We start from the raw sequence: 20,521 nt of genomic DNA, 5'->3' as shown, positions 1-20,521 counted from the left end.
TTTGTACTCCTAGTTGGCAGTGTTTTCAATATGGATCATTTTGGGGGTTGCTCTATTATGATTGATGTATAGTTGACATATTGAGAGGTGAAGCCAAGTAGACATGGTAGGTGTAACAACTTTTGTATATTTGCTCTACAAATTATTATCAGTTAGATTTGGAGAAATCCTACAATAGCTTAGCTACAAAAATTCCCGCATGTCCAAGCTCATTTTCGTAGAGCCTTTAGTTTCATTACATGTGCATGAATTAGGAATTTGTCTATTCTCTACAAAAGCATTTTTGTTCTTTAAGATTACTAGCTTTATAAACTTCTTTAATCTAAATTTATAAAGGTCTCCTACTATACTAATGGGCTTAAAGTCTATAATATCTTGTACTTCCATTTTCTTTTACATAAAAAATAGGAAGTTAGTTTAAGACTTCTTACAAATAAGCCTATGGAAGGAAATAGCACTTCTTACTAATTGGTTGTTAAATTGTTTATTATATATTCTTCAGGTTGTACAAAAAGGCATAGGTCATTCTATTAACAACGTCACTACTGCTCTTGATGAAGGACACCCATAAACAATTCAAAATATATCATCAAAAGAATTTTGAGGTAACATGTTGTGGTTATTGTAAGTTTTATGAATCAATTCCATGTTTAGAGATCATTTCATGCAAGTTCCATATTTAGATAATAGATATCCTCATATTATTAAATGTTGATATACTGCCGAACCACGATAAATCTGTGTGTTTTTGTTTTCATTTTCTCTAATTTTCACCATAAATTGCTCCACGAAAATCAACAAAAATGTATGGTGGAATCAATCAATGTGATTGTGGATGATCTAGGATCAAGGTCAAGAGAGTGTGATGAGGATAAAATTGATGTGTCAAAAGAGATTGAGTTGATTAAAGAAAAAATTGAAGATGAAAATTTAAGGAAGAAAATAGAGAAGAGCAAGGAAAGAAATGAAATAGGGAGAGAATTGAGTCATCAAAGAAAAATAAGTCAAAGGTACCTAAAAACCATCCATTGAGCAATATGATTGGGAACTGAGGATAACATAGTAACAAGGAGACAAGCCAAGCTAAATAAGATAAGTTATGTTTGCTATACCTCCCAAATTGAACAAAAAATGTTGAAGAAGCCTTGAATGATGAAGCTTGGGTAGAGGCTCTTCATGAAGAGCTAAATCAATTTTCTAGAAATGAAGTTTGGTTCTTAGTGCCTAGACCAAAGGATGTGAATGTCATTGGAACACAATGGATTTTAAAAAATAAGATGGATGAAAATGGAGTGATTGTGAGAAATAAAGCTAGGTTGGTTGCTCAAGGGTTTAAGCAAATTGAGGGAATTTATTTTGATGAAACCTTTGCTCCGGTTGCAAAACTTGAATCCATTTGAATACTCTTCGTTGTAGCTTTCACATGGAAATTTAAATTGTTTCAAATGGATGTCAAGAGTCTCTTTCTTAATGGGATCCTCAATGAAAAAGTGTATGTGGAACAACCCAAAGGGTTTCAAGACCCTAGGTATCCTAATCATGTTTATAGACTTAGAAAAACCCTCTATGGTTTAAAGTAAGCTCCTAGAGCTTGGCATGAAAGACTCACATCCTATCTTCTTATGAAAGGATTCATGAGAGGGGGAGTAGATCGAACATTGTTTATTAGGAGAAATGATGAAGTGTTCTTGGTAGCACAAATCTACGTGGATGACATAGTGTTTGGCTCTATCTCCAATGAGTGTGCTTTTAGATTTTGCCAAAAATATGAAAAGTGAGTTTGAAATAAGCATGGTAGGGGAATTGACTTACTTTCTTGGTTTCCAAGTGAAACAACTCAAGGATGGGATTTTCTTATCCCAATCCAAGTATGCAAGAGAACTTGTCAAAAAGTTTGGGCTTGAGTCAACCAAACATTTTAGGACACCAATGCCTATCAACCTAAAGCTAAGTAAAGATGAATCCAAAAAAGGGTACAAAAAATATTATATATGAGCATGATTGGTAGCCTTCTAAACCTCACTTCTAGTAGACCGGACATAGCTTTTAGTGTTGGAGTGTGTGCTAGGTATCAAGCATATCCTAAGGAATCTCATCTCATAGCTCTTAAGCTCATCATTAGGTACATTGTTGGTACTTTAGAGCTAGGTCTTTGGTATCTATTTGACACTCATTCTGATGCTGATACTGATTGGACTGGAAATGTGGATGATAGGAAAAGCACTTTAAGTGATTTTTTTTATATAAGAAATTGTTTGGTTACTTGGATGAGTGAGAAACAAATCTCTGTTTCACTCTCGACAACTAAAGTTGAATACATTTTCGTCGAAAGTTGTTGCTCTCAGCTTCTATAGATCAAGCAAATGTTTAAAGATTATGGAATTGATCAAAGAACCATGGTTGTGTTTTATAGTGCCATCAACATCTCCAAGAACCTCGTTATTCACTCTAGAACAAAACACATTGACATTAGACATCACTTCATTCGTGACTTAGTTGAAGACAAAGTTGTATCCTTAGAATATGCTCCAATAGAGGGTCAAATTGTTGATATTCCCACTAAACCTTTGGATGTGTCTAGGTTTGAATCACTTAGAAGATCCATAGGTTTATGCACACTTCGTTGACATCCTCTAAAACTTGTCTAGGACATCTTGTTGCATATTTTTGAGTCCCGGTTGTCTTCCCAAGTTCCTAAATGTCATCAAGTTGAAGTTATTTTTGTCTTGGTTCAATTTTTCTCTATTTTTCACTTGTTTTTCATCAAAATTGTTGAGTTAATCTAAGTGACATACTTATTTGTCTTGCTTAAAAGTGAGATTGACTCATAATGATCTTAAAAGCTTCAAGATGTCTTTATCTCCATGGCTTGATTGATCAACATTATATTGAATCCTTGCTATTTTGATTTGATTAGTTAAACCACAAAAAGTTAGCTTCATTTCTTTTAAGTGAGTAAAAGCTCATGGTTGGACCTTGTGATTACATAAATGGTGAATAATGCTCTTTAAAGTCTAAATGTAAACTTATACCTATTTAATGAGCATTAAAGAGTGAGTAAAGTCACCTGAAAATTCCTTGAGTGGTTGAGATGATTGTTCCTTGATTGTTTGCTCTTTCTTTGATATTAAGTTTTTAAAAAAAATGGAAAAGAAAAGAAAAGAAAAAGAAAAATATTAAGTTTCTCAGAATGTTTACGGCTCATTGGCAATGTTTCAAGTGTGAAAAGCCTCCATTGCAAGATTGGGACATCCCTTATGTTGTTGTGTTGTAAAGGCTTCCTTATTGTTCCACAAGTAAAAAATTGATCATAAGGGTAAAGTCTATATCTTTGTAATCATTTCAATACCAAATGTGAAAAGTAAATGAGGTATAAACTTTGGAAAAGGGATGTGAATGGGCTATGTTAAATAGAAATCCGACCAAGAGATGTGCAAATTGACTTCTTCGAATATTATCTTGGATTTATCTAGGAAGGAAGAGTGTCTTGAAAACGATTTTTGTCTCATGGATGGATAGAGGTTTATAAGAGGAAATCATTTAACATTCTCACCATTTTATGGTTCATGAGTGAGTTTTTCTTGAGCTTAAGTTTCCTTGTTAGAGTGTTGATAATCATTTGTTTTTTACCTATTCATTTGATAAATTTTGAATGTTCTTCAATCTCCATGTTTGTTAATTTTGTCTATTGTTAAGTTCTTGGAAGCATTTTTTTTCAATATGAATCAATTATAACTCATTGATTGAAAAATAAGTATGTCATACTATTGTGTCTCAACTTTAGTAGATCAATTTTTAGTTTTTGGAAAGCTTGTTGGTGTATTTGTTGTGATTTTTCGTCAGTTTTTGCCTGTCATTTTTTAGTAGGGTGTTGATTGATCTACTGAATTTTTGGATCAATCCACTGTGTGCACAGTCTTGTGACCAAGAGCCCTTGAACTAATCTTGGATCGATCAACCAAGATCGATACCACTTATACCTTATCTTTCACACACTTAGCCAATTTTCTTCAAATTTGGCCTATTCAAACCTATGTGACTATGTATCTCCTAGAGTTCATGATCAAAAGTTGGATCGATCTATCAAGATCAATACCACTTATGCACTTGTGAAAAATTCCATTTTTGCCTCCAACTGGTTATACTCGTATGGTTTAATAGATGAGGGGCATTTTCATAATTTAAAGTTTAAAATTTTTGAAAAAGTCAAAATCCCCAAAAATACATTTCCTTCTTTCATTTTTCTCATAGCCCTAAGGCATTCATTCCAAAGAAGAAAACCTTTCTTCTCTACACATCCTCTCTGATCATCACCACTTGTCCGTTCATTTCGACCATTGTCACCGAAAAACATAATTGTCAATGGACGTCTTCTTGTTGTTCCTCTCTTTCAATAGTTATTGTCATCTTTTCTTGCAACCTTCTTCTATGGGAATCATCTCACAGGTCCAGCATGTGACGCTCGCTTATGCTCTGGCGTGTGTTGTCATCCAAAGCTGACATTTTGTGTTTTTTCACTATCATCGAAAACTACCGCGACCAGGTTCTCTCTTTCCTACCATTGTCGTTGAAAATCTTTGTTTTCGATGCGTTCTTCTTGTCATTCCACTCTCATCATCAAAGTTGTCGACCTGTACAACATCAATCTTTGCTATTATCGTCAGCTGGTGCTCCATCTGTTATTTTCGACACCCTTTTTAAATAGTTCTTCTTCTTATGGTCGTGTCTTCTCCATAACAGGATCTCTTTTCCGGCAAATACTAATCCTTTGTATACAGGTTTGTCATCCTCCACTAGTCTTGTGTGTCTGTATTGGGTTTCTATTCAAGCATTCTGACAAGGGTTTGAGTGGGCGTCGGGGCCTCCCTGTTATACTGGTCTTCAGAGTACGTGTTTTCAAAACTATGCCTCTGAAAGGTCATGGGAGCAAAGCCCCAATTAAAGGGTCATCCTCTAAGACCCTAAAAGGTACTCGGAATGAGAATTTACCCATCAATCCCCCTATTCAAACTCCTAGTATCCCTAAGACTCCTGCAAAAACTTTTATAGATGGGATTCATTTCAATACTTTCTCAGAAAAATTCCATAGAAACTTGTACATCAAGGTTTATCATCAGAGGTTTTTTTTTCTTGAGAGACAACTTCATCTAGAATCATTTCTCGACACACCAATTCCAATAATGTTTGTAGAACTAGGTTGGCTTCCTCTAGCAGGCTTCATTAGGACCGTGTGTGCTCCCATTGTTCATATGTTTTATTTGAATATTATTAAACATGACTTGGATGAGTCCCACCTGAAGTCAAGTCTCTTTGGAATTGTTGTTAAAGTCACTCCTAAGGTGGTTGTTGAAGTCTTAGGCATCACATTAGTTAAAGCACCCTTTATGAGTGAATTGGAAATCACCTCTAAGCTGTTGGATTTATGGGGAGAGGTACGAGGTAAAATAGGTTCAGTTATTCACACTGGTAGTATATCTCATCCTGCAAGGGTGTTGGCAACTTTTCTAACATTTTCAGTTTATCCTTCATTTCATCGAGTAGATATTTGTAAGAAGTGTTGCATTCTCTTGTCTCGAATTATTCATCGGAAACCCATCAACCTAGCATCTTGCATCATAGATGAAATGATTGTTCGAGGAGATTGCTTCATGTCTAAGAAGAAGGTTCTTCTCTATGGGCATGTCATTGTAGAACTAAGATACAAATTGGTGAAAGTGATTCAAATTTAGCTATAGGTTTAAGTGTCCTAGCTCAACTATGTGTTGGGTTTGATGCATTGGATGAGAAAATTTCCGCATAATCCACCTTGTTCTCAGAGTAAATTTCTCAACTCCAATCTCATTGGATCAGCTTCAAGCTCTTTAAGACTTTGATGGCGTTTGTTTTTTTACTGAATAGAAAAAGTTAAAATATTTTACTTTTTCTATTAAGCTAGAAGCAACCTGTTGATATCAACCAACATACCTAAACTAAACCTATTGATAGCAAGTTCACTTTAGTTATATTGGATGATGTCAATAGGTTACTTTTAGCTAAATAGAAAAAGCCAAATATTTTAGCTTTTTCTATTCAGCCAAAAAACAAACATCACCTTTGTCCATAAGCATCTCCCTTAGTCATGTAGCAGTTAGTTATCTTTTTGGACAACTTTCTTTTGATATCATGTTCAGTATGCTAGTTTTATATCTTTTGCTTGTTTTGGACAACTCTTAAGTGATCTTTGTCTCTTTCTGGGACAAAAAATGGGAAACATTTTACATTTTACATTTTACATGGATGTTGATATGACATGTAGTTGATCACAACAGTTTCTTTGTGTTTTGTTGCTTTGGATATTTGATATGTTGATCATGATCATCTTTTTTTATATCTATGGATATTTGACATGGTTTTAGACTCATGAATGCATATTGACTATCTTTAGACAAGTGATTTTTGTGGATATATGTGGATATTTGTATGTCAATTCATTTGAAACTTGTGGAAGTGTCTTGGTAATATGTGCAGGTGCTACTAATGTTTTTCTTAAGATTTATTTGCAGGAATTGTAGTACCTTTGGTGAGGTTTTGAGTGAGTGAGTGACCTTGTATGAGAGTTGGGTTGGGCTTACTTATACTCATTTGTGTTGTAAAGGATTTTGTCCCATAATTACCAAAGAGGAAGATTATGAGTATTTAGCTAGGTTGACAATTCTAGACAAAATTCCTAAGTGTCTCTTAACTCAGTTTTCCAATTCCTCTTCGGACTACTTGACTTTTGAAGATTAAGACTTTGCTAAGAGACCGAGGTATATAGTTGAGCGTGTGGTGATTGAATATGAATCAACCCTGTTTTTCATCTTTAAAAGATTTAAGAAAGTTGGGATAAGTATTTTTTGCTGAAAGGCTTTTGTTCCCCTGTTTCTGGATCAATCCAGGTGTAAGGATAAATCGATCCAACTAACCTGTTTTTAAGATCATTTTTTAGCCCTTGGATTTAGGGTTTCATTCTCATTTAAAATCAAATTTCTCCCATTTCCGGAAGTGGTGACTACAGCAGTCGTGAGAGAGTTTTTCTTTCCTCGCCATTTTTAGGGTGTTTACCTACGAATAAAATGCATTCAAGTTTTACAAGAATTTTTTTTAATGGATTTTCAGAAAATGAACATGGGTTGATTCTGAAACATTCATCTCTCGTTCTCTTGGTTTTGTGCAAAATAAATAAATAATAAATCTCATTTTCTTCTTATGTGAATTCAAGAAAAGGCCAAGATCGAACTTGGTGCGGACTTCAAGTGTGCTTCAAAAGAAGAAGGTAAGAAGCTAAAAGTGAAGGTACTAGTCAATTGGTCTGGGAATGATTAGTTGGTTTAAGCTAGGTAAAACCTTGTATTCAGTTTTTATTCTTCATAGTGGATGTTTTCGATTGGTAGTAGACTCGTGGTTTTTTATTTCTTCGGAGGTTTTCCACGTTAAAATCTAGTGTCAATTGTCTCTTTCTCTCACTCTACTCCTTGATTTATTTTCAGTTTTTTATATCATTGGATACTTGAGCATTAGTATGTGAATTGCATTTATTAATTGTTGGGAGAGTGTTGGTGTATACATACTTGCTTGTGGATGTTATGCTTTGTTGAAAAACTATTGGAAAAAAAGTTTATTGGCATTGAGAATTTATAAGGTTAGGTAATCTTTGTTGGAAAAATTTTTTATAGTTCAACAACACCTATTCACCCCTCCTCTAGGTATAGTCCATTATTGAGATTCACCTCTCAATAGATTTTCAATTAGTGCTCATGTTGTTTTCCTTGGCAACAACCCCATTTCCTGGTCCTCTAAGAAGAAGAAGTCAATCACCCAATCACTAAGAAGCAGAAGTCAATCGCCCAATCATATACTGAAGCTGAATACTGAGTTGTTGCTTTGACTGTTACTGAAGTCATTTAGTTTCCTTTCATAAAGCTTCACTTTTCTATTTCATCAGCCCCTCCTATTTACTGTGACAATGTGAGGGTGACTTACCTCTATGCCAACCCCGTTTTCCACTCATGTATGAAACATATCGCCATTTACTTCTACTTTGTTCAGGACTAAGTATAGGCGGGTAAGTTTCGGGTATCTCATGTTTCCTTTACTGATTAGTTGGTTGATGCTCTAACTAAGTCTCTCTCTTCAACTCAGATATAGACTCTTTGAGTCAAGATAGGTGTGCACCCACTTGCCATCTTGTGGGGCGTGTTGACAAATCTCCTCCAAATAAGGAAACAATATGATCCACCTTCCCTTTGATTTTGATTTTATGCATATACTCTTAAAATCGTGTTTATGTGATCCCTTTATTTTAGGAAACCAATTTTTTATAGCGTATATACATACATCAATAAAATGAGAAAAAAAATCAAGTCATTCACACATTCCTCATCCCTTGTTATTCTCTTTAATGCATACATTCCCAGAAACTTTACAAGACGAAAAAAATCTTACAAGAACAAATCAAACAAAATAAATATATGTAGGCATATATTTGCCATAATTTGGAAGCTCACCTTAGCTTTATGCCAGTACTCAATGTATATGCTTCAACAACAAGACCAAATTTTCGATACCAGATTGTAGTTGGATTTACATGAGTTGTTTTTCAATGATTCTTTCTGGAATATGCTACTTGGCGTTAGGATAAAATGGTGTAAAATTTATTTATCCTAAAATAATAATAAAATGATGTATAATAGTTTTATTTGTTAATGTCATATTTTTTTCTTTTCTTTTTTTTCTTTTTTTTTTTAAATTTAAATGATAGCTTGAATTCTCTAGTTGATCTAATCAAACTATTGTCCAAAATTTCAAATAAATAAATACAACGCAATAATGTATCTTTAATTTGAAATTTAATTAATATAAACTATTTCATCTACTTTTTCTAATTGAAATGATAAAATGAAAAATAAATGGTAATACATTTAAGTCTTTTTCTAAAATGGTGATGAGAATAAGAATCAACCAAATCATAATTATAGCTAATAAGGCTATAAATCAAATTTTTGTCACTCATAAAATTCTGAGATTGAATATGTATGAATGAATATATTTAACATTTAGGCTATGTTTGATTCTTGGAAAGTAGTAAGGAAAGTAAAAAATGTTAAGAAAAATGTTTTTCTTTTATTTGGTTTCATTATGAAAAATATGAAAGAAAATCAAATATAATTAAAATTAATTTAAAATTTATACATTTTAAAATTATTTAATCTTTATACAATATAAGAAAATAAGTGAAGTGAGTTTGAAAAAATATTTAAAAATAATTTATTAACTTTAAATATATTTTTTTATTTTCCTTCTTTTTTTTTCTCCTCTTATACTTTTCCTCTCTATTTTATTTCCTTTGTATTTTCCCTCAAATTTTCCAGAAACCAAACATAACCTTATAATAATAATAATAATAATGAAATACAATGTAACAAAAAAAAACAAACAAACCTTCTCTAGGCCTATTTTGGAATATAATTTGATTTTTACTTCATTTTATTATTGAAAGTAACATATGTTGGTATTATGTCCAACAAATTGTAGAAATTAAGGAGCTTTGTTTATGGAATTAGAGATAATATTCTTAATTTATTGTAGTTATAAACATGTTAATTTTATGATTATTTAAGGTATCTGAACTAGTTTTGGAAAAGATCTTGATTGAATAATATTTTTATTTAATCATTCAAGTAATAAATATAATATGCCAATTTTCACTTGGAATTTCCCCCTTTGTCTAAGTTTTTTTGCTAAGAAAACATAAATATCCATGTTCTTATTTATTTTTTCAATTTCTTTCTAAGATTTTAAATTTAAATGAGATGTTGAACTCTAAGTCAAAATAGAACGGTTGAACCAACTAAACTAGGATTCAAAAAATAAGTTAAACTACAAAATAATAATAACAATGATAATACAACATAATAATACATATTACATAAATTTATCATTTGATTGATATGAATTAACGAAGGGCTTTAAATATTATATTCTCATTTTCTTCAAAAAATATAACTCAAGATTGAATCCATATTATTATTGAATCAATACTTCATCCCAACCTTTTCGGTTGGGCTAAGTTTATCCAGCCCATGAGCCCATATATTAGGTTATTTTATGTTTGGGTATTCCCTAAGCCCAAATATGGATATATAAATAGCATTAAAGCTTTGGTATTAGAAAAAAGGGTATTTTATTCAGAAAATGAAAGAAAATTAGGGTTGTTTTCTAGGCACTATTTTAGGGCTCAAGGGTGAAGTTACAGATTCCTTTCATCAACCTTTTAGGGAATTCCTATGGTATGTTTTCTCCCTGATTTCTTTTTGTTGATGTTTTCTAGGATGATGGATTCCCATATCAAGTATTAAGATATTTATATAAGTTCTCAAGGAAAAGAAACTTGAGGACTTAATTATTGCATTCCCATTTATTGTAGTGAAAGAAATTTTCTCTATGGTTTTTTACCTCCATTTGAAGGGTTTTTCCACATTATATTTGGTGTCCCTTTGTTGGTTGAATGTTTTTTATTACCATTCTTGATTCTTGTTAGATTGTTATTATTCTTGAGAGATGGTTATTAGTGTTGAGTGGTTGTTATTGTTGTGGAGGAATCTTTTAACCTTGATAGTTTAATACTCTAGATGAGCCCTTTATCTTCCCAACATTTTCATCATAACCCTACCACTTGATAGATTTTTTTTCATATTTCTCCATCAAATACAATTATTCAATGCAATATTTTCTTCGAAACCCACCACTTGATGGATTCTTTTCATATTTCTCCATCAAATATAATAATTCAATGCAATATTTTTCTTCGAAACCCCACCACTTGATGTATTCTTTCTTTATTTCTCCATTAGATACAATAATTCAATGCAACATTTTTCTTTGAAACCCCACCACTTGATGTATTTTTTCTTCATTTCTCCATCAAATACAATAATCAATGCAACATTTTTCTTTGAAACCCCACCACTTGATGTATTCTTTCTTCATTTCTCCATCAGATACAATAATTCAATGCAACATTTTCTTCAAAACCCCACCACTTGATGTATTCTTTCTTCATTTCTCCATCAGATACAATAATTCAATGCAACATTTTCTTCAAAACCCCACCACTTGATGTATTCTTTCTTCATTTCTCCATCAGATACAATAATTCAATGCAACATTTTCATTTCTCCATCAGATACAATAATTCAATGCAACATTTTCTTCGAAACCCCACCACTTGATGTATTCTTTCTTCATTTGTCCTTCAGATACAATAATTCAATGCAACATCTTCTTCGAAACCCTACCATGTGATGCATTCTTTTCATATTTCTCCATCAGATACAATAATTCAATATAACATTTTCTTCAAAACCCCGTCACTTTTTTCCTATTACTCCATTAAATACAATAATTCAATGCAAAGTTTTCTTCAAAATCCCATAACTTGATGCATTCTTTTCCTATTTCCCCATCAGATAGATCATGCATTCACATTACTTCTTCTCTAAAACCTTTAAGACCCATTACATGTGAAATTAAATGTATATGAAAACTTTAAAAGATTTGATCATTTTCGAAGAGTGTGAGCATCAAGACCTAACATTTGGTAGCTTATTTGTACCTCTTCTCTAGAAACATCATGTATTCAAACTCTTTTTGATACAAATTTACCGGTAATGCTAATCTTTATCTAAGTTAGCATAATTTTCCATCCTTATTATTGTTATTATTTTCTATCCACACATCTATAAGTATAATTAAAAAAATAAACCTATATAATTAAAATATATTTTGATTGATAATTACAAAAAGCATAGTCAATATAATGCTAGTTTATTACAAATGCCACAAAACCATAATTAAAATGTGTAAGTACGTTATATGAGCTTTTAAAGGTTTGGACTAGCTGCCAATATTCTTTATATGATTTTTTTACTCTTGCAAAATTTTGTTTCACTTACTAATAAATATAAATATTCATGTTTTATTTTTATTTTTAATTTTTTCTTTGGATTTTAAAATTAAAATGAGAGGTTGGGCTTAATTCAAAACCAAATGATTTAAAACAACCAAATTAGATTATAAAAATAAGTTAAAAGGACAAAAACAACAATGTAACGTAATAATACATATTACATGAATTTATCATTTGATTAATATGACTTGATTAAGGGTTTTAAGTATGGTATTTAATTTTTTTTTTTTAAAAAAAAAGATTAAATATGTATATAATTAAATCAATAAAGTCAAATATAATTAAAATTAATTAAAAATTATTTAATATTTATATAATAGAGAAAAATAAGCGAAATTGGTTTAAAATGACACTTAAAAATAATTTACTAACTTTTAATCTTTTTTTTTTCTTTCACTTTTTCATTTCTTCTATTTTTTTTCTAATTTCTTTCCCTAACATTTTCCTTCAAAATTTTCAAAACCAAACATAATCTTATAATAATAATAAAAATAATAATAATGAACTACAATGTAAGGAAAAAAACCCTTCTCTAATCCTATTCTAGATTATAATTTGATTTTTTTTTTAATTTATTTTATTATTTATTCATGAAAATAGCTATGTTGATATTATGTCCAACAAATTGTAGAAATTAAGGAGCTTTGTTTATGGAATTAAACATAATATTTTTAATTTAATGTAGTTATAAACATGTTAGTTTTATTATTATTTAAGGTATTTGAACAAGTTTTGGAAAAGATTTTGATCAAATAATATTTTTATTTAATCATTCAAGTAATAAATAAAATATGCCAATTTTCACTTAGAATTTATCATTTGATTAATATGACTTGATTAAGAGTTTTAAGTGTCATATTCTATTTTAAAAATAAAATAAAGATTAAATCTAGATATAATTAATTCAATAAGTCAATTCTTTTCCTATATGAATATGCATCAAATATATTATTCATTCACTTCATTATAGTTCACATTGCTTTCAATGAATATTTCAGTGCAATATTTTCTTTCTTTCCGTATTTTTCTATCAAATGCAATATGGGTTCACATTACCTTTTCAATAAAATCCAAACGTTACCCTCTCTGCGTTCACATTACTTTCACACCAGCCTGCCCCTGTATCACTTTGCTTTGTCAGTTTGATTATATTGAAGAATCCAAAGATGATTAGGACCCACAACATGGCATCCTTTGTCAATTGTCCACCCAACGTAATTGTCTTGCGACCACTTTTGTTGAAAGTCATAACATTATTTTTATAAAAATAAGAATATGTGTCATTTATCATCGTAAACTTATCATATTTTATCAACTCTAAAATAAATCAAGAAATTTTAATATTGAAACTTTAAAAAGAATGAAACAAGTAAATTAAATACATAAATAAATATATAAATTATGCTGAAAATACATTTCAAGTTAAGTTAATTACCATAGTAAAATTTTGTAATGAGTAGAAAATATAATTTAAACAAATATATTTGACGTAAAATAAGAATAATGAAATGGTATATAGTGATTTTATTTGTTTGGACCAATATCATTATTGTTATTTCATTTATTGTGCATTTTGATAGGAGTAACATATGTATGGATAAGCACAAGAATATTGATTGCGAGCACATGGGTATTGTTAACATACATTAAATAAAATATAGAATATTAAGATATTTATAGAATTGAATTTGATGTACTTAATTTTAACACACTCAAACAAAATGTAAAAAATTAATAGTAATTACAGTTACAAGTAACATTAATATGTACTTTCTAATAATAATTTTAAAATGACGGTTAATTTTGTAATTATTTATGATATTACAATTGATACAAGTTTTGATTAATATTTAATATCTTTTTATTGAACCTTTAAAATAATAAATTAAATTGGAATTTTTAATTAATTTTCTAAAATTTAAAGTACCATAAAAAGAAAAAAATCAAAATTGATTTGGTTTGATCAGGGTCAATTCAATGTATCTTTTTCCTATCCCTACTCAAAATTGAAAAAAAGATAATTTTCTTGAGAATTAACCTTACTTATGGTCAAGAATCATAATCTTTTGTATGTGATTTTATATTTACTTAATTTTTTCAATTGAAAGTTGAATATGGAAATTGCTTTTTAAAATGATAATTTTAAAAAAAAAATTGTAGCTTAGGACATAATGCTAAAATTATCATATTTTACTAAATATTTTAAAAATAAATAATATTTTTGTCAAAATATCACTGATATATATGTCAAATAATAATAATAATAATAAAAGGAGACCTGACAAGCTTAATTTCTTCCATGATCCCATAAACATGTTTGTGTACGTAATGTACAATGGAATCCCATCTTCTGTTCACCACCCTATTTTCTCCGATTTGGTGATTGACCTTTTTGTCAGATTCCTTCTTCGTCTTTTTCATTATTTCAAGAAGTGTCGTTCAAAAGCATTAAAAAATAAAAATTAAGGGAAAATTGTGTTTTGGGCTCAGCTGGGCCCAAAAATTAATGTATGGTCCATATAAGTTTCATATTTAAGCCCAACACCCAATGAAAGAGTGGAAATTAAGAGTAAGGATATTGTCTTTAAAAATCCCTAAAACGCCCTTGGCTATTAAATGAAAAAAGTAACTACTCACCCCACCTTTCTCATTCTCTCTTTGACTCTTTTGCCCTTCTCTCACCTATTTAATAGTGGAACCAACTTGAATTATTTTTCTTCCTCAAGTATGAAAGATGGTTAAAAATTATTATTATCAAATATATTTTTGAAGTGAATAACTTTTAAATACCTCATCAAATATTATTATTTTTTTTCAAACTTACATAATATATAATAAATATTTTTTAAATATATTGAAAACTTACATAATATATAGTAAATATCATTCTTTATTTCAAACTTATATTATTTCTCATATATAATAAATAATTTTTAAACATTTCATAAAATATTAGTATTATTTGTTTACTCCAACTTGTAAATTAGATATCATCAAATATTATATTTTTTTAAATTTATAGAACATATAATAAATACTTTTTAAATACCTCATAAAATATTATTAATTTTTTTTTCTAACTTGCAAATTAGACACATGGTGTTTATTATTTTTTCAAAAATTATGTAAACACTCACATGCATATATATAATATTAATTAAGAAGACAATATTTTTAAGACTAATTTACCAACCTTCCAATAATTTTGAAAGTGTAAATAGGGTAATTGGCCGAATTAAAGTCTTAAAAAATATTCAAAATTTCTCCATTCCAAAATTACCTAATTGCTCTCCACACTAATCCTAAATATTTTTGAATAAAGATTTAAAGATTTAAATATTTAAAACCATTAAATAAATACTTTCTTATTAAAGCAATTTTTTCAAAGTAATATGATAAAAATCATGAAATCTTCAAAACTATAATTACAACAAATATTTTTTAGTTTTAAAACTAATTTCATAATTTAAATTAATGATTTAAAAAAATAAAAATGTTATAAAAATAATTTTTATTTATTTATAATTCCATTTAAATATGATTTTTTTAATCTCTATTGATAACAATGAAATTATATTTATAAAGGCAAAATAGTAAAAATATATATTTCATTTAGTTTACTTATAATGAACAATTCAAACATGATTGATTTTAATTTTATTTCCTATGTGTTAATTTTTGTAGGGAATGTCTTAATGAGATAGTTTGGTAAAAAAAGAAAAAAAAAACTATCAATAATCATCTTAATGTCAAATTCAAGTTATTTAAAAATTGTACAAAACCTATTAAGAGCCTTGTACACCCTTGTATACTTAGCACATTTCCCTTGTACAGTTAGTGTAATACCCTTGTACAATGACACAAATTTCATATTTCTCATAAGTTATATGTTCATGTAGGTGTATTAATAATATTTCCAATGGTTTGGTTAAAAAAATGATGGATGCCTTAGGATCAATTTTTTTTTCCCCAAATATCATTATTAGGGAAAATATTAGAATTTTCATGTGAGAGTTAAATAAAATGCATGACATAGGCATACAATCCTTGGGTGACAAGGAAAATAAAAAAGTGGTTTAGAATTGATTAAAATAATTCACAAAGGGTAATATTGTATACCTTTGTACAATTAGTACATTTCCCTTGTACAGTTAGTGTAATACATTTGTACAATGACACAAATTTTATATCCCTCATAAGTTATGTGTCCACGTAAGAGTGTTTAACCATATTTCCAATGATTTAGTTGAGAAGATGGTAGATGATTTAAGGTTAAAAAAAATTTTCTCAAAAAATTATTATTAGGAAAAATATTGGAATTTCCATGCGGGAATTAAATAAAGTGTATGACATATGTGTACAATTCATGAGTGATAAAAAAAAATAAAGGAATGACTCATAATCGATTATAATATTTCACAAATGATAGCCTTGTACACCTTTGTACACTTAGTACATTTCCTTTGTACAGTTAGTGTAATACAATTGTACAATGACGCAATAAATGAATAAATAAAATTTATTATTTTTTTATTTTTATATAAAAAAATAGTACTAAACAAGGTTTTCAATTTTCATTTTAAAAAATACTTTTCATTTTTTAATTAAAAATATTTTCAAAAAGAGACAATATAGAAAATAAAAATTATTTTTAAAAATAAAAAATAAAAACTAGAAAAATATTTTAAAACCAAACTTAAATATAATCTATATAATTTTTAACTACTTGTTTTCATCTAAAATAAGTAAATATACCTTTCAACCATTTTATATAAGAAAAATTCAATCTCTATTATATATTGATATAATTCACTTCTAAAATTAGGTCATATGAAAACATTTTAATGGAATACTTAAAATAAAAACTTTTCATCCATCCTCTTTCTTTTTTTCTTCTTTTTTTCTTTTTTTTAATAAATTTTCAATTAATTCAAATCATTAAAATAAATCCTTAATAAACAAATTTGTAACATTTCATATAACTCATTACTAAAAGTCATGTTCAAAAAGTTATTATAATAAGGAAAAAAGAATATTAAAAAAAATTAAACTTTTTATTTTATAATAGTAAAAAAAAACTTTTAAAAACTTTTTAATATAAAAAAAAATAAAATGGTGAATATATTTATTTTAAATAGTATTTTAATCATTAAATTATTTACTTCTAAAATATAAAAGATAAAAAGAAATATAAAATGTAATTTTTATTTATTTAAATTAATATTTTTTTAGAAAGTATTTTCCAAAATAGTCTTTGAATCATTAATATAATTTTTGTTTATTTATAATTTAAAAATAAAAAAATAATGTTGATTTTTCAATTATTTATAAAAGAGTTTAAAAAAATAATGAAAAATCTAAAAATGGTTAAATAAGAAAGAATAGTGGCATGTGAAGGGTGGTAGAATAAAGACAAAAATGAGTCAAGTGGGTATTTTTGTCTATTCCCATCTCATATCCTTATAATCAATTATGGGTATTTGATGGACTCTTTATTAATTATCAAAACCAAATGGGTCTAAAGCCCAATTCTCCCAAAAATTAATATGATGGAAGGACAGTTTGGCATGTGAACGCTGACATGCACAGGCTTTCCCCGATTCCCAACACCACATGTTTTGTTTCCCACAATGGAGACGTTGGCCCCCTGCCAAGTCCCAATGTCTCTCCAGTCCAACGGCCGTAATGATTCCTGATATCATCCAATGGTCAGGAACGGTTTTCAACGGCTACTTCATGATCCAACGGTCAGATTTCGATCTGATTGTGATCCAACAATCAAACACATGTCCCAGCGGCTATTTTGATTCCTAGTATAAATGCTTTTCATCTCTATTCCATTTCCTCTCCATTCCACTTCAAAGCCTTCCTGATCTCGTATTAATTATTGCATCAATTTTTTTTTTCTCATTTTCTCTCAAAATTTTATAATTTTAAGGCACAACTCGTATTAATTGCATCAAAATTTTTCTTATTTCTCTCAAAATTTTATAATTTTGAGAACGTTGAACCTGCTGCAGATTTATTACGAATCAACGTCAACCACTACTTAAGGTATGTCACTAAATTAATATCGTTATAAATTATGACCATGGTTCAATTTGAGTATTGATTCAAATTGTTTAATATTATAAATTTAGTTATTTACTTCTTGAGATAACTCTATAATTAATTAATTGATTCAATTTAAATATTAGTTTAATATTTGATTTCATTGGATATATGTTTTTGTGGACCCCGCATTTCGGCTCATGCGTTTCCCACTCGATGGCGAGCTCGATTTTAATTTTGAAAAATTTGATTTTATTGATTATGAAAATGACTTGGAGTCGCCACTTATTTTTGTTTTATTTTTAAAAGGGTAAACAAAATAAGAAAGAAAAACCCTAAGTGTGACTCCTTACTTTGGAAAAGGTGGTCTGTGAAAAACCGGATTGGGTTCGGGGGTCAGGTTACTTATCAGGAAGGTACGGTAAAAATCGTAGCACCCTTCTAAGTCCCTAAAAACGGGTCTCTACTAATAAAATGAAGCAATCATGGCAGTGGACGAGTAGATCAATGAGTACTCAGAATAAATCATGCACACGTGAGAATCAAAATATGCTTGGACAATTACCAGAGTGAAAGTAGGTGCGTACCTGAGCAACGAGCCACCATGCGCTATCAAGAGAAAGGTTAGTGCACAATTAAGAAATAATAGCATGCATGTCGGAGAACAGGATAAATAAATCGCGCGTGACAAACAAATCAATCAATCATAAAATCACGTATGTGGGGCCCCCACCAAAGCCCGATTGATCTTGCGTGAATTAATTCCATAAATTCCATTATTCGAAATTACGGAAAATTCGTTCCTGCTTATTAAAGTCAAGAGGAGCAAAAGATTATTTGAAAGCCAGAGCGGAATTAAAACTATTCGAGAGAAAATTAGATTTCTGAAATTTAATTGAAAAATTGGAATCACGAAAATCACTAGAAATTTGGAGTTTTAGAGTTTGTTTGGAATTCGGATTTTTAGAAATTAAATTTGAAAGAAATTGGAATTTTGAAAAATTAAACTTTAATGATTGGAATTTTTAAAGGAAATAAACAAATAAATAAATGAAATAATGATAATAATAACGAAATAATATTTAAACGAGTGAACGTGAATACTGGAATTTTTTTAGATTAAAAATTAAATTTGGAAGTCGGATTTTTGAAAAATTGAATTTTAATGATTGAGATTTTTAAATAAATAAATAAATAGACAAATAAAAAATAAATGAATAAAATAGATAAAATAAATGAATGAATTTGAAACGTTGGGATTTTAAAAGAATTATTTGATAACAGGACTTTCAAAAAAAATGAAAATTTTAACATGTAAAGTGGAATTAAGAAGATGACACGTGGGAGAAAAGAGAAAAAAATAATAAAAAACTATCTTGAACCCTGCTGGAACCATGCCACTGATTAAGAATAAAAAATAATATAAAAACTCATATTTTGACTTTCAATTCACCAATTATTTAAATGGTTTCATGTCTGCCATGCAATACATTCCTCTTTCCTTCTTTTTTTTTTTATTATGCTCCTGCTGCCACTATGAAGGCTAGGTAGATTCGGGACCTTAGCGGAGACTCACAACAACCTGGGCAGCCGGGCGTGCATGGGTAACGTAGACGTGGGTGAGATGGCAAGAGGATTGGTAAGAAAGGAACATTAAAATAGTGAGAAAAAGGGTTTTCGGTGATTGATGAAATGGAAAATGTTTGGCGTGGAGAGCAATAGGTGATGAACTTTGTGGGTATGCAAGGTGGTCTTGGCTAATGAGGACGAGCATGGTATGGGTATGGTGATAATATAGAGAGAGAAACGGGTAAGAGATGGATAAGTGGGGTATTTGGGTAGTGGGTATACGGGTATGGGACTAAGAAGGGTGATGACACACATGGGAGGTGAGATATGGGCGTAAGGAGGAGTGAGTGAGGATGTGGGCATGGTGGATACGTGGTAGGCATGGGCGTAATGGAAATATGGGTAAAGGCGTGAAAGATTTAATGGATATGAGGTATGGTTTAGTGAGAGAAATGATGGTGAGAGGGTGCAGAAAGTGGCTGACATGGGTATGAGGGGGATGAGCAATGGCATTGGCGCAATGAACCTCCCATTATAGCCATACATTGAAATCCAACCTCGTGCATACATCTTGAACACGGTCAAAATACCTTCTGTCACAGAACCATGAACTTCTCCAATCTCCTTGCCCAATCAGTCTTGTCTTCATATCCACAGCTAATGACATGGTTTGTCTCTCTTAAAAGGGTTTCAAGTTTAGTTGACGGAAGAATGCCACCTCTATGGATAGATTTGAGTCACCAGTACAAAACAAGCTAGATGTCTCATTTACAGATGAAATGAGTGGAGCGTAGCCATGGCCTTTCTAGTACTCACAGACAGGGAGCATATCTCCTGGGTCCTCTTACTCCTTCAAGTTGAGATGGAAAGTCTGATCCCCTCTATGGCCGAGCACCAATGACAAAGGGAGAACAG

Source organism: Vitis vinifera, chromosome 19 (assembly GCF_030704535.1).
Source record: "Vitis vinifera cultivar Pinot Noir 40024 chromosome 19, ASM3070453v1".
NCBI lineage: Eukaryota > Viridiplantae > Streptophyta > Magnoliopsida > Vitales > Vitaceae > Vitis > Vitis vinifera.
This window is presented reverse-complemented; position numbering follows the sequence as displayed.